A 12,003-nucleotide genomic window follows, 5' to 3' on the forward strand; every position below is an offset into this window, starting at 1 on the left:
TGAGAAGAAATGTCTCCTCATTTCCTACCTGAACCTCCCCTGGCACACCTTGAGGCCATTCCCTCTAGTCTTATCAATAATTATCTGTGAGAAGAGTCCGACCCTCAGCTCCCCACACCTTCCATTCAGGCAGTTGCAGAGAGCAATAGGGTCTTCCTGGAGCCTCCTCTTCTCCAGACCAAACACCCCCAGTTCCCCCAGCTGCTCCTCATAGGACTTGTGCTCCAGAATCATGCAGAAGCCTTTGGATACTGAAGCGCTGCTCTCCTGGGCCCTTCCAGTGGTAGTGGTGGGTGTGTGGGAGAGACTTGGAGAGCCTTAGTGCCCACCAGGTGCCTTGTTCTCTTCTGTGTGTCTGTAAATTACCAGGCTCAGGCCTCTCTTGGTCGCTCTGTGCAAAATCTCATTTATGGCTAGAAGAAGGAAGCTTAAAAGAGAAGCCAAAAGCTTACTGCTAGAATAACTGAAATCCGATTGTTACAGAGAAAGAAGGAACAACGATGCAGTTAAAAAAGCTTACCATCTCATTGCTGCTCCAAGCCATAAGCTCAGTGGTTTCATCCTGGGGGTGGTGAGCTTTTGTGGCGAGCTGTCAGCATCAGGTGTCCTTCACAAGGAGCGATATGAGCGTTCGTGTTGATAGTTTTGTCTTCCTCACCGTAGGAACAACATGAGATCATTTTCATATGCTTGCTAACATGCTTTTATGTCTTTGCTCTTGGTCTGCAGCTCCATGCTACATCCAAACACCTGAAAGGTGGCCTATATTTAATACAATTTCTTTGTTCTGTTTGTTACCCTAAAAGCAGTTTTGTCCAGGTATGTATTTCTTTTAGCTGACCTTGGAGAGCTGGGGGTGTCCAGTGCTGTGCTCTCTATGAGGCATCTGTTTATGTCCTGTGCCTGCGTCTCCACCTCTCAGTGCCTCTGCTTTCATATCAGGCCTGTATTTCTCTGCTACAACGTTGTGTTAGGGTTGGGAATACCTCATTCTGCAAGGGAAACTGCTTGCCACTGCCCTCTGTGTCAAGCTGTGGTTGCAGCATGCCAGGGTAAACAGCAGTGAAGCCCAATTAGGCATAGACACCTGGTCAATTAGAAAGATTGCTGTCACAGCTGAATCAAGCAAAAGTTACAGGCAGGTTAGGAGAAGTTCAGCCAAAGCAAGCTCGACAAGCTTTAGTCTTGAGGCCTTGCAAACACAGCACAGCTCATGAAATGCTACTGGAGTGGCAGGACCACGTTATGGGGCTGCACAGTTACGTGGCAGTGTGAGGGGTGAGCTGGGGGATTCGTTTGGCTTGGAAAGGCATGGACACCCCCAGTACATCTCCTTTCTGTTCCAGTAAAGTGAGGGAGGAATGGCTGCCTGGAATCCATGGCTTCCAGTCAGTTTTGTTTCCCACAAACTCAATCCTGCGCTATGCCGAGTTGTTCATTTCCTTCTTTTCCCCTTTCATTCCCTGACAACTGCGTTTTAGATACAGTTCCTTGTATACCTTCTGGCTGCCTCTGAGAGCACGCAGCAGCTCAAGGGCACAACCTGCAGTGCAGAGGGAGCACATGGGAAGATGCAGGTGTGTGTTGGTGTTGTGAATATTGGTTTGGGCACTGGTGTGACAGAAAGGAGATTTTCTGCTTTTCTCCTGACGTACTGAGACAAGTTACAGAAGGTACCAGTCATCTTGACTCTGCTCTCTTCCTCTTTTCCCCTTTCACCCCCACAGCTTTGACTTAGGTTCTGTAGTTTCCCCCTCCTGTATTTCTGCTGAGTACAGCAGAGGCCATGCTGATTAGTAATGAATTATGTCCAGGTAAATGAGGCTGAGGAAGAATTCAGGCGTGGGAGCCGGCTGTAAGTACGCAAGGACAAGTCCCTGAGGGAGGCGATAGTTATGGTGAGCAGGGCAAGAATGGGAATGTGGGATCACTGCCTGTTATGAATGCACGCTGCTGTCTGAACAAATACACCTTCAAACCTGTTTCTGCTTTACCAGTACCTCTGTTACGCTCCTGTGGAGTTTATTATTGCCTCCTGCTGCTGGATTGGTGTGCGTGGGTCCGTGAGTGAGGAATGTGTTTGTGTAGGGTGGTCAGGCGGTGTGTTAGAGGTGCTTTGTAAAGGTGAAGAAGGTCGTAAATCGATCCTGGGCCATATGGAAGCTGCTTTAATGGCTTCCTCTTTGGAACCCGTGCGGTTGTGTTGATGGCTCGCTTTCAGATGAAACCTCCTAGCAAAGCTGTCAATAAAAGTACAAGACATCTGATCATCCAGACACCCCTAATGGCAGTGTGGGTGTTTTGATGTGTAATCTGGCACCTCCCGGGAGCGATGTGCTGTGCTTTGGTTTTTGGATAGAGCTGTGATGGCAGAAGGTATGTCAAGGTTCTCCCCTGCTGTTTTTGTGAGTTTAGTATAGGACTTCTTTTTTTTAAACGCGTGGGAAGAAGGGCTGTTTTAAACTGCAGAACTGTGTGCTTTGAATTCAAGCCTCACACTGCTGCTGTAGATTTTTCGAGTAAATGTTCTATAAGCAATAAGCTACAAATAATTTCTTGCCTGGAATCCGAACCTTTCCCTTTGACTTTCTCAGCTTTTCGTATGCATTTTTTCCCTCTTCTTCCAGCTTAGTCCTCTTTTTCTTGTTTTTGTAGTTTTCTTTAGCTTCCAATACGTAATCTTTAGGTGTGTTTGTTCCTGTGCCCTTTGATATTGTGAGCTGGTGCCTGGGCATACTACTCTGATCATTCATGCATATTGCTTTAGAAGTTATAGGTGCCAGCTGTGGTTCTGCAGCCAAGAATGAACACTGCTGCTAAAATAAGACTTACAGTGCTGCTCCTGCTGCTATATATTGCTTCCTATTCTGCAAATTAAATTGCTGGCACCGCCTATTAATCATTCCGTTTGGCCCTTTCTTGTTAGTGTATTAAATGAAATCTTTTAGTTGTTGCCTTGGAAAGTTCTGTGAAGGCTCCAAAGCCTACAAACACCTGTAGTTTAGAAACATTCTGTACCCCAGAAAATTTACAGTAACTGTCTCTATCTGCTTCTTGAGAATAGTTCTACAACAAAGCTTCTCCAGCAGCTGATAAACCCTCAGGATCACTGTTCTGCACATCTCATCTGGGAGCTGCCAGGATTGTGTACTGATAGATGGAGTACAATAATGCAAAATAACTCCTCCATTAGAGAAATTTATTGGCCTGTTCTATGGAAAAGTATATTTATGTACTCCTGAAAGCTATGGTTTTTAACATAAGCATTGCATATTTGTAAGAAAACTTTTTTTATACATTTAGTTGGATTTTTTTTTTTTTTTGAAAGCTAAGCATCGTGTATGGCCCTGTATAAATGCTATAAGGATCTGCAAATATTTGCAGTAATGGCAGCATAAACCAAGAAGGGTTAGAAGCAGTTTTTCTTGTCTAGATCTCGATTCTCTTCATCTGTTACCTTATAGAAGGCATCTAAATCTAATCTATAATTACTGTTTATGGAAAGTGTAGAAATAGTTGCTGCAAGCCAGCAGGAATTGCAGAAAACTGTTCAAGTTCCATGAAGATCTCTGGAAAACCTCGCTCAGAATAAAGGGCTTTATGGTAAGTTAAACTTTGCTGCTGCTGTTGTTGACACTTGTGCTATCCAGCCAGACAAGCTGACAGCTCTGCATACCTCTGCCAGTTTTAATTGCATTAGCACTGTCCTGTTTTTCAGACTGGGCTCGCGTGCTTTGCCATATGTTTGTTCTGCGCAGTTCATCGCTCAGAAGCTGCCTGGGACTCAGTGGTGTAGTTCTGGACAAAACCTCTGGTTCAATAACTTCTACTACTTGCATGATATTCCTTTTTTTCCTTTCTTTGCCAAAAAATAAAGTCCCGTGGGCTATGAGGAAATCATTCTGCACACAGACTGTGTGTGCACATGATCAATTCAGTCACTAAGCTTGACTTGCTTGGAAAAAAAAGTGCAGTGCAGCCTGGTGGGTGTTCTGGTCTGAAAGCAGTTGGTATCTCACAGCTGATGTGTGTTTTGATCCTGGTGCTTGCAGCACTGATGACTTACTCTTCTTACGTGTCGCTTTTAGTTTTTTTTTTTACAGTAGTCTGGAGATTTTAAACATGAGTGTGCTATTTTAATGCTGAAATGTGTTCCTCTAGGTGCATGCTGCTAGATGAAGTATGGGTTTAGTTGTAGCTAATGGAGGTGGATATCCTTTGCTTCTCAGGATTACAGACTGTTTAGACTGTGTTTCATGAAGTGGTTTAAATTGTATAAAAATCAGAACACATTACAAAATACCATGAGAAAATACATGGACGCTATGAAGCAGTGGATTTGGAGGTCATTTTTGTCATCTGTATGCTTTTACTAAACAAATAAAGCCAAGACCTAATCATTCAGGGGCAGCTGAATTATACTTCTGTACTTAGTGTTTCATATTCCATGCTTGTAGCCACCTTGGGTGCTAAACACTTAAACTGAGCCTTGAAAAACTCCCCCCCCCCCCACGCTCTTGTGCTGTCAACAGTGGCTACAACAGAAAGCTTGAAGTTCTTGAACTTTTGCTCTGTCTTTATTTAAGTGGGAATTTTAGGTTGTGGTGAGGGGTATTTTTGTCTAGGATATGTAAAGGAGACTTTCTTGTCTGTTGTGGTTTTTTGTATTTTTTTTTTATTTTTTTTTCCCTCCCTAGAATCTGTTGGGGTTAAGGGTTACCCTTTCTGTGCCTTTTTCAGAAGATTTGGCTTAGCTGATAGTTATTCCTGTCTTCTTCTGTGGCCAAACTTGAAAGAGAAGGCATGACTCTTGAATTTTATGAAATGAAATCATTATCTTGAGAGCCTGAATAAAAACCAATTGCCCTTTTAGTCAGCTTTTACTTCCTTGCTGCCTCATGTAATTAGGTAGCTTCCCCAGCTTCCTTCATCTTCCTGGGGAAAATAGGGAGGTGCAGTTCTGCATCACGCTTGACTGAATTGACCTGACAGCTGTTCCTGGCCTCGTGGTTTTGCTCCTGCTGTCCCCGGCTGCATGCTGTAACCACTTCCACTGTATTGGATCTGCTGCTGTGATGCAGAAAAAATTGACCAGCTTTCTGTGAGAAGCTGTGGCTGCAGGGTTGCCTGAGCTGGTGAGGGGAAAGCCTGGCTGGGAACTGGGAAGGCAGTCACTTCGCCCTGCTCTGCCCCATTGTTTGGGAAAAGGCAAGGAGCGGGTGGCCCCTTCTGGGGCTGCGGTTTGCTTATCTCTGGCAGTGGGTTGCATCGCTGGTGCTCACGTGGATATCCCTCACTTTGTGGCCTGAGGAAGGAGTGCAGCTCGTTCTTTCCCAATATTCAGTCTCTGGCATGCATAATCGAAATGCTTTCAGCAGGAGAAACCAGATGGCTTCTCCCAGTCTATAAGTTCATATTGTTGAAGAGAAAATGCTTACATAAGTTTTTTTGAAGAGAAAATGCATATGTACCTTAACACCTATGAGTTAAAACATCTACAGATATGCCATCCAGCCTTTGTACCTTTGTAACTTGCTAATTTTGTTATGGGCTGATCAGCTTGTATTTAGAAATACATCCTTATTACTGGGCTTAGCGACCCACATGTACAGAGGATGGGTAAGGTGCTTTAGGGGGGTGATGATAAAGACCTGGTTAAAGATACCATTTTCATTTCATTTGGTCTCACACTAATGCAAAACCAAACAGATGGCTCAGCTTCATTCAGCCTTTTTGAAGTTCAGGTTGTTGATTTTTTTTTTTTTTTTTTAACCAAAAGCAAATGACTTAATGACAGTGACGGTCTTTTGAAGTTGGCTAGGAGAGCTGGTGTCATGCAAATGATGAAATATCTCCAAAGTGGCCTCAGCAAAAATGAGCCTTCTGATTATGCAGGAATGTGGGCAGTGAGTTCACAGCAGTGATGCAATTTTCTTGCTGTGTCAACTTTCTGTCTCTTCTGCCCCATGCACATGAATGCTTTTTTTAGTCTGTTTTTAATTGTACAGCTTTTTCTGACGTTTGAACTTCTTTACAGAGCCAGTTTGAAAGCAACCCCGATTAAAATATTTTTAACATAATTTTACTTATTATCTCAGTTTTAAAATGCAGGCAAACTTTGTGTTGCTCTGTGTAGTACGCTTTGTACAGAAGTCAAAAAAGCACTTGCAATCTTTGAGTCTGCACGTACTTTTTTGTTTTGGCAGGAGAGTATTATCTCTCTGACTTTGTTTGCAAAGCTGGCTGTTGAATTTCCAGTAGTTAAAGGCTCGTTCTCATCCCAAGCTAAATTCTCCTGTTTCTTTTTTGAGTTTCATTTAACTAATTTCAATGGAGTGAAATTGATATAAATGAGGGCAGCTCGGCTCCTTTGTATACTGCTAATTAATCCCATTGCTCCACTCTTTCAGTTCATGCATGGATTAATAGTTTTCTTTTCTCTTTCTCTTCCCGCTGCCTAGTCAGGATGCCATCCCTGTCTCATAGGCACACAGTGTCTGTTTCTCATGAAGTTCTGCTCTGTGCTGGGAGACACGCATTGCAGGTGCTATTATAGGTGTGCTCAGTCATAATTGTGGAAGATCTTAGGAAAGAGCATGAAAAAAACGTGTGTTTGCTGGTGGTCTTGCTGATCGGTTATCAGATTACCTGTGAAATGCTGCTGTTGCTGTTGTTTTACCCATGCAGAAAGCTGGAGGAGCTTGTTTGGTGAGGAAAGGGAGTCACACGTTTGGGCTGCAGAAGTTCACTGAGCAAAATAAATGCAAGGTGTACTGATCTTATTTCGATGGCTGTAGTCCTGTCTTCCCCACGTTTCACCTTGTTTGCTGGGGCAGCTCTCAGGAAGGAAGCCTCTGAAGTTTCTAATGCCCAGTTTTCTGTTTGTGAAGCTGCAAAAATTGCTTAAATATATTTATGGCAGTACTTGGAGTCACTTTTTAACCTGTCAAGGAAGAGATGAGCAGTAATTAAAATACTTGAAACTGTTCTGAAGTACATCATTAGAAAACTGCTACAGTTTTTATCATATTTTAGAGATTTAAGTTAAATATTATCCTGCAGCGTGACAACTTCTGGTGAGATTTGAGCTAAATAACCCCTGTAATACCCTTGACTGCAAAAGAAAAGGCAAAACTTCAAACTTTCTAGCTGCTACAAAAATCAGTCTCTCCAATTGTACGCACGAGTTAGAAGCAAAAAGGCAAAGGATGCCCTTAAAAAGACTAAAGCAAACCAGGGTGTATGGAAAGTAAGATTAACATAAGCCTGGACATCCATAAATCAAACTTTGTGTTAGGGTGAACTCTGGCCTCACAATGTCTTCCACGGGGAATTTCTAGGTTCTAGCTGTTGCAAGCAGTTGCATCAGAACAAAAAAAAAAAAAAAAAAAAAAAAAAAAAAAAAAAAAAAAAAAAAAAACAACTTGTTCCAAACCCATGATTGTTCCTCATGTTAAAATGAAAAAACAAAGCATGTGCAACAAACCAACCAACCAACACCTTAAGGTACATGCTATTTTAGTATTTTTCATCAGATGTCATAATAGCTGAGGTTGTGTGTTTTTCTTTTTAACTGGGGTTTTAGTCTTAGATGTTGATTCCTTGGTGTACAAGCAAAAGAGGCAGTGGGATGGCCTTTTACAGCCCATCTGCATATCAGTCACAGGGACTTTCCGCTTTTCTGACTCAATATCTTGCAACTGCTTGGGATGTTACAAGTAGGAGAGCTACTGCCCATCTTTGTACATCTGACCCAGCAGAGGTAGGTGACAGCTCTTCGTTTATTCCCAGCTCTGTTTTAATCTTCACACTGAAAGTGTTTCATACTTTTTTTTTTTTCTTCACAGGCAGGTTTTTTTTACCACTGTTTGTGGTAAACATGTAACGCAAGTAGCTTAGATTGGATTATATATACTTTTTTTGAGTGTTACTTTCTGTTATTGTGCTGACGATGCTGTGATTTTACCAGGGTTGTTGCTGATTTTCCTGCATTGCTCTCACCTTTCTTAAACATTCTTCAAGTACGTATTTGGGGTGGTCTGGGTGTATTTGATCCTGCTCAGGTACAGGATGGTGTGCTAGCACAGCATTTAGCTGGTGGCCCACTCAATATGCAGGAATCTAGTAGTAACTGGCTTGCTTTTTCATTGTGTGATGCAGGTTTTCAGTAGTCTGTGCACACAACTAATGCTGGAACCCTTCGGGCAACAACAGCATCTTTAAAATATTGAAGTAGATGTTATTAATGTTCTGTCTAGGTCAGTAAGGTCGATGTTTTTTCAGTATGAATGTTCCTATATGCTACTTGTGAAATGTTTTTGAATGTTCTGAAGTCCTATAATCCTGTTCCAAGGGCAAGCAGCAGAGAAATTGCATAGGGGAAGTATAGAACCCCCCCCCCTTTTTTTTTTTGATCAGGGATGTAATTCTAAAGAAAAAAGAATTTTGTTTGGCATCTGAAATGTGGTAATTGCTGCATACTTGTTATGGATTACTGCTATCTCCTTTAATCAGCCTGACTGCTGTTTCTTCTCCCAGTGCATAGTTTTGCCCTGTGTTTGGCACAGATGCCCTTGGACACAGCCATTTAATGTTCTGAAAATTGCTTGCTTAGGTTAGTGAGTGGAGTATGCACACCTAACTCTCGCTCCCATTTACTGATGTTTTAGCAGTATCAGAACTAGGAAATGAGTGAAGTCTCTTCATATCTGGCACTGAAAATAGAGGCTGGGATCAAAAGCATGTGAATAAGAAAGGTGGCTCTGGCTTCACTTCTGCAGCGGCGTCAGAAGAAAATTAGGCAAACGATCCCTTCTCAGCAGTGCAGTAGCACTCAGCTCTCAGCTTTGTGCTTTCCAGGCCTCCCTGAGGCTCTTGTGCTGGGGGAACCTGGCGATATTTCAGCACATGAACCTGATCAACAGCAAGCCTCCTTGGAGTCCAAAGCATGATGAGCTTGAATAGCCATAGTCATTCCAGTCATATATAGTTTTATATATATATATATATATATATATATATAAAGATCCTGATACAAAAGCAATTTGATGCCAGAATTGGAAACTGTTTGAGTATACTGGTGCTTTCAGGTTCCTCTGTTGGGTACTCTTAGGGTTGGGGTTGGAGTGAGGACATGTGCAAGGGCTGAATTTAGGGCCTAGGGAGGATGGGTGAGACCTTCTGGAGGATTTGGAGGAGGAGGTTCCTTGCAAGGGTACTTGGGTTTCTGAAATTTGGTGTTGGGAACTATTTAAAGTTCACAGGAAAAAGTTTCCTAGGTGCATCTTCTAATCCCAATAGGAAAGCTCTGCTATTGTGTATTAAAACGCAACATGTTCCTTACCACAAAAGAATCTCCCAGGAGAAGAGAGAGGGCACCTTCCCAATCTTCTGTTCTTCTGTACTTTGTTTTATTATGAAATTCTTGTGGAATAACGTTAGGAAATTCTTGTAGAATAATATTAGGAAATTCTCATGGAATAATATTAAAGTTGAGATTAGAATCATTAGAATTCAGAATCCTAATTCCAATTAATGAAATGATTATGTTGTTGACTGTGTTATACATTTCAAAATGTTTACAACAACACTCAGTTGGCTAAGGGCCCTAGACCACAATTTTAAGATAAGGAAGTTCAAGGTCAGTATGGAAATAAACTCTTGGTCACGGAAGCCAATATTTGAGCTTGGCTTTCCGATGAAATTCTCACTTTACAGTTCTTTAAAAGAATCATAACTTTCTATATTGTGGATGAACGCATGCAGCCTTAATTTTTACTTCATCCAGGCTCAAAGCCTGCTCTGTCTCCTCTTCCAAGTGGAAATGTAGCGCAAAGTATAGATTTCTTGGAAAGCTTTGACTCTTCAGCTGTAGAAGCCAAGGTTAGAAAGAGTCTTGTGCTATATTTATTCCACTGTTGTGACAGCTGAACTATCTTCCTTGTTATTCCTAAATTGTTCTTACCGGTGGGTGTTAAAGCTTAATGTATGTGAATTAGTTTTTTTCAGTGTTTGATTTCAGATATTTTCCCCCAAATAAGTTTTCGTTTTCAAGACTGAAGTAGATTTAAAAACAAAACAAAAACCAATGCGTAATGCACGTGCCCCTTCTCCCCTCCCCTTAAAGCCTGGAAAACATAAAGCACTATAAGCACTCTTTGCTAGTAGTATAAAAACATGTGTTTTATGTTTGTACATACTTTCTGCAAAGTTGAAATGTGAAAAGTCCTTTTTGAGACTGTTCATGTAAAATACAAGGTGTTTAAAGGCTTAGTACCTGCGCAACCATATGGTCAGGCCCCTGTAGTAGTGCAAGTTGGGCAGCCAGTAGCAGTAGTAGTAGTGGAGCTTATAGTTTGGTCTCTTCAAGCTATTTCAAGCTTGGGTTTGACTTGATCTCTCCCATTAAGAGTAGAAGAAGGTAAGCAGTTGTGCTTAATGAACTGACGTGCTGCACTTGATGCAAAAAGAAATGCGAGGCCTGTGCGTGGGCCTACATGTGACATAGTTAGCCTGATACTAGAGCTTAACTCTGAGTGTAACTCTTGAGTGTAGAGGTGATTGGTGGCGTTTTTATTTCAGCTGTCTACGCTGCATCTGGTGCACAGCCAGTTAAACAGCGTATAAAAACAGCTCTTAAGTTGCTGAAACATCAAGTCAGCTGTTTTTAAGGTGCAAACGGCCAAAAAGTAGATTCTTTCCTCTTGGGGTCTGTGGGGATTGGTTTAGAAATCTTGCGTTCTCTATTTGAGGGTTACATTTCTCTAAGAAATATACTACTTATTGTGTCAGCATGTAAGGACTATTAAGTATATTTGAGATGTGCTTTTTTTTCCTCTCAACTAGGAGTGTGTATCCCTGGCAATATCCTGTGCAGTAAGGAGATTAATTGTAATTGATTTATGTTTGGTTTGTTCTGTCAGTATGGAAGAAAACTTAAGATCCTGAAAATACAAATAATCAATCTTTAAACAAAAAGGAAGTACATTGATGATTACTTGTGCTGTTTAAACAGACAGTATTTGGTACCTTGTTTATGCCCAGTTTTGGGGATAACATGGGTTTGTGGATTTCAGCATTCACTTGTAAAACGGCTCTTTGAGCCCTCTAGTTTGCTTACATATTAAGCAGTCCTTTGAAATTCTGATATTCAATAAACACTTGATTTTATCTGTTAATATTGGACTTCTGGATTTATAAATTGGCCATGCTGAAACTCTGGTAGCTGGGAATTTGCTGGTGTGTTGGTGGTCCTGAGTTTGACAGAAATGTGTTTCCTTTGCTTTGTGTAAATAGATTTAAATATTTGGTGGGTCAACTGTGTGTTGTAAGTGGGTGGCAATAAATGATATAGATATACATGGGCAGAAAACTACTCTCTGATTGACAATTTCACTAAGAGTTAACTGAGATATAGCATATGGATTAAATGATTTTTTGAAACTGTGAGCAGTGGTAAGAGTAGCATCCTAATATTTGCTACTTAATAGACTTTTTGGTCCGAATACCTAATTTTTAAGTGTGAAGCAGGGAGTAGTCACAACTTCTTTCTTACAGCTGCATTGTGAGTATGATTACAGGGAAAAATCTCTGGGCATTAGACTTGGTCTTTGCTCAGTTTTGCTGGTGTAAGTAAAGGGAAAAAATGCATCTGAACTACAGCTATTGATAAAGGAAAGGAAAAGAGCCACTTGTGCCTGGCTGCAGGTGAGATTATTTGCAGCAAGAAAGGAAAAAGCTTTAAAAAGAGAAACTTAATATAATGAGACCTAGTGAGGAGGGAAGCATATTTCATATGCCTAGTGGAACTTCTTTTGGCTTTCTTTAGGCCTGGGAGAGGTGTTGCTAATACTGCATTAGTTGCCTTTTTTTTTTTTTTATGATCCACTTTTGTGTCTGGTATGGACTGTACTCTCTGTTCCTTCTGAATCATTTTTACACTTTCAGTTTGGGGGGTTGCATTTCTGTCAGTGACATCTATTATGATATGGAGGGCTAAATGAT

This window comes from Oxyura jamaicensis, chromosome 1 (assembly GCF_011077185.1).
Source record: "Oxyura jamaicensis isolate SHBP4307 breed ruddy duck chromosome 1, BPBGC_Ojam_1.0, whole genome shotgun sequence".
In the NCBI taxonomy this organism is placed as follows: domain Eukaryota; kingdom Metazoa; phylum Chordata; class Aves; order Anseriformes; family Anatidae; genus Oxyura; species Oxyura jamaicensis.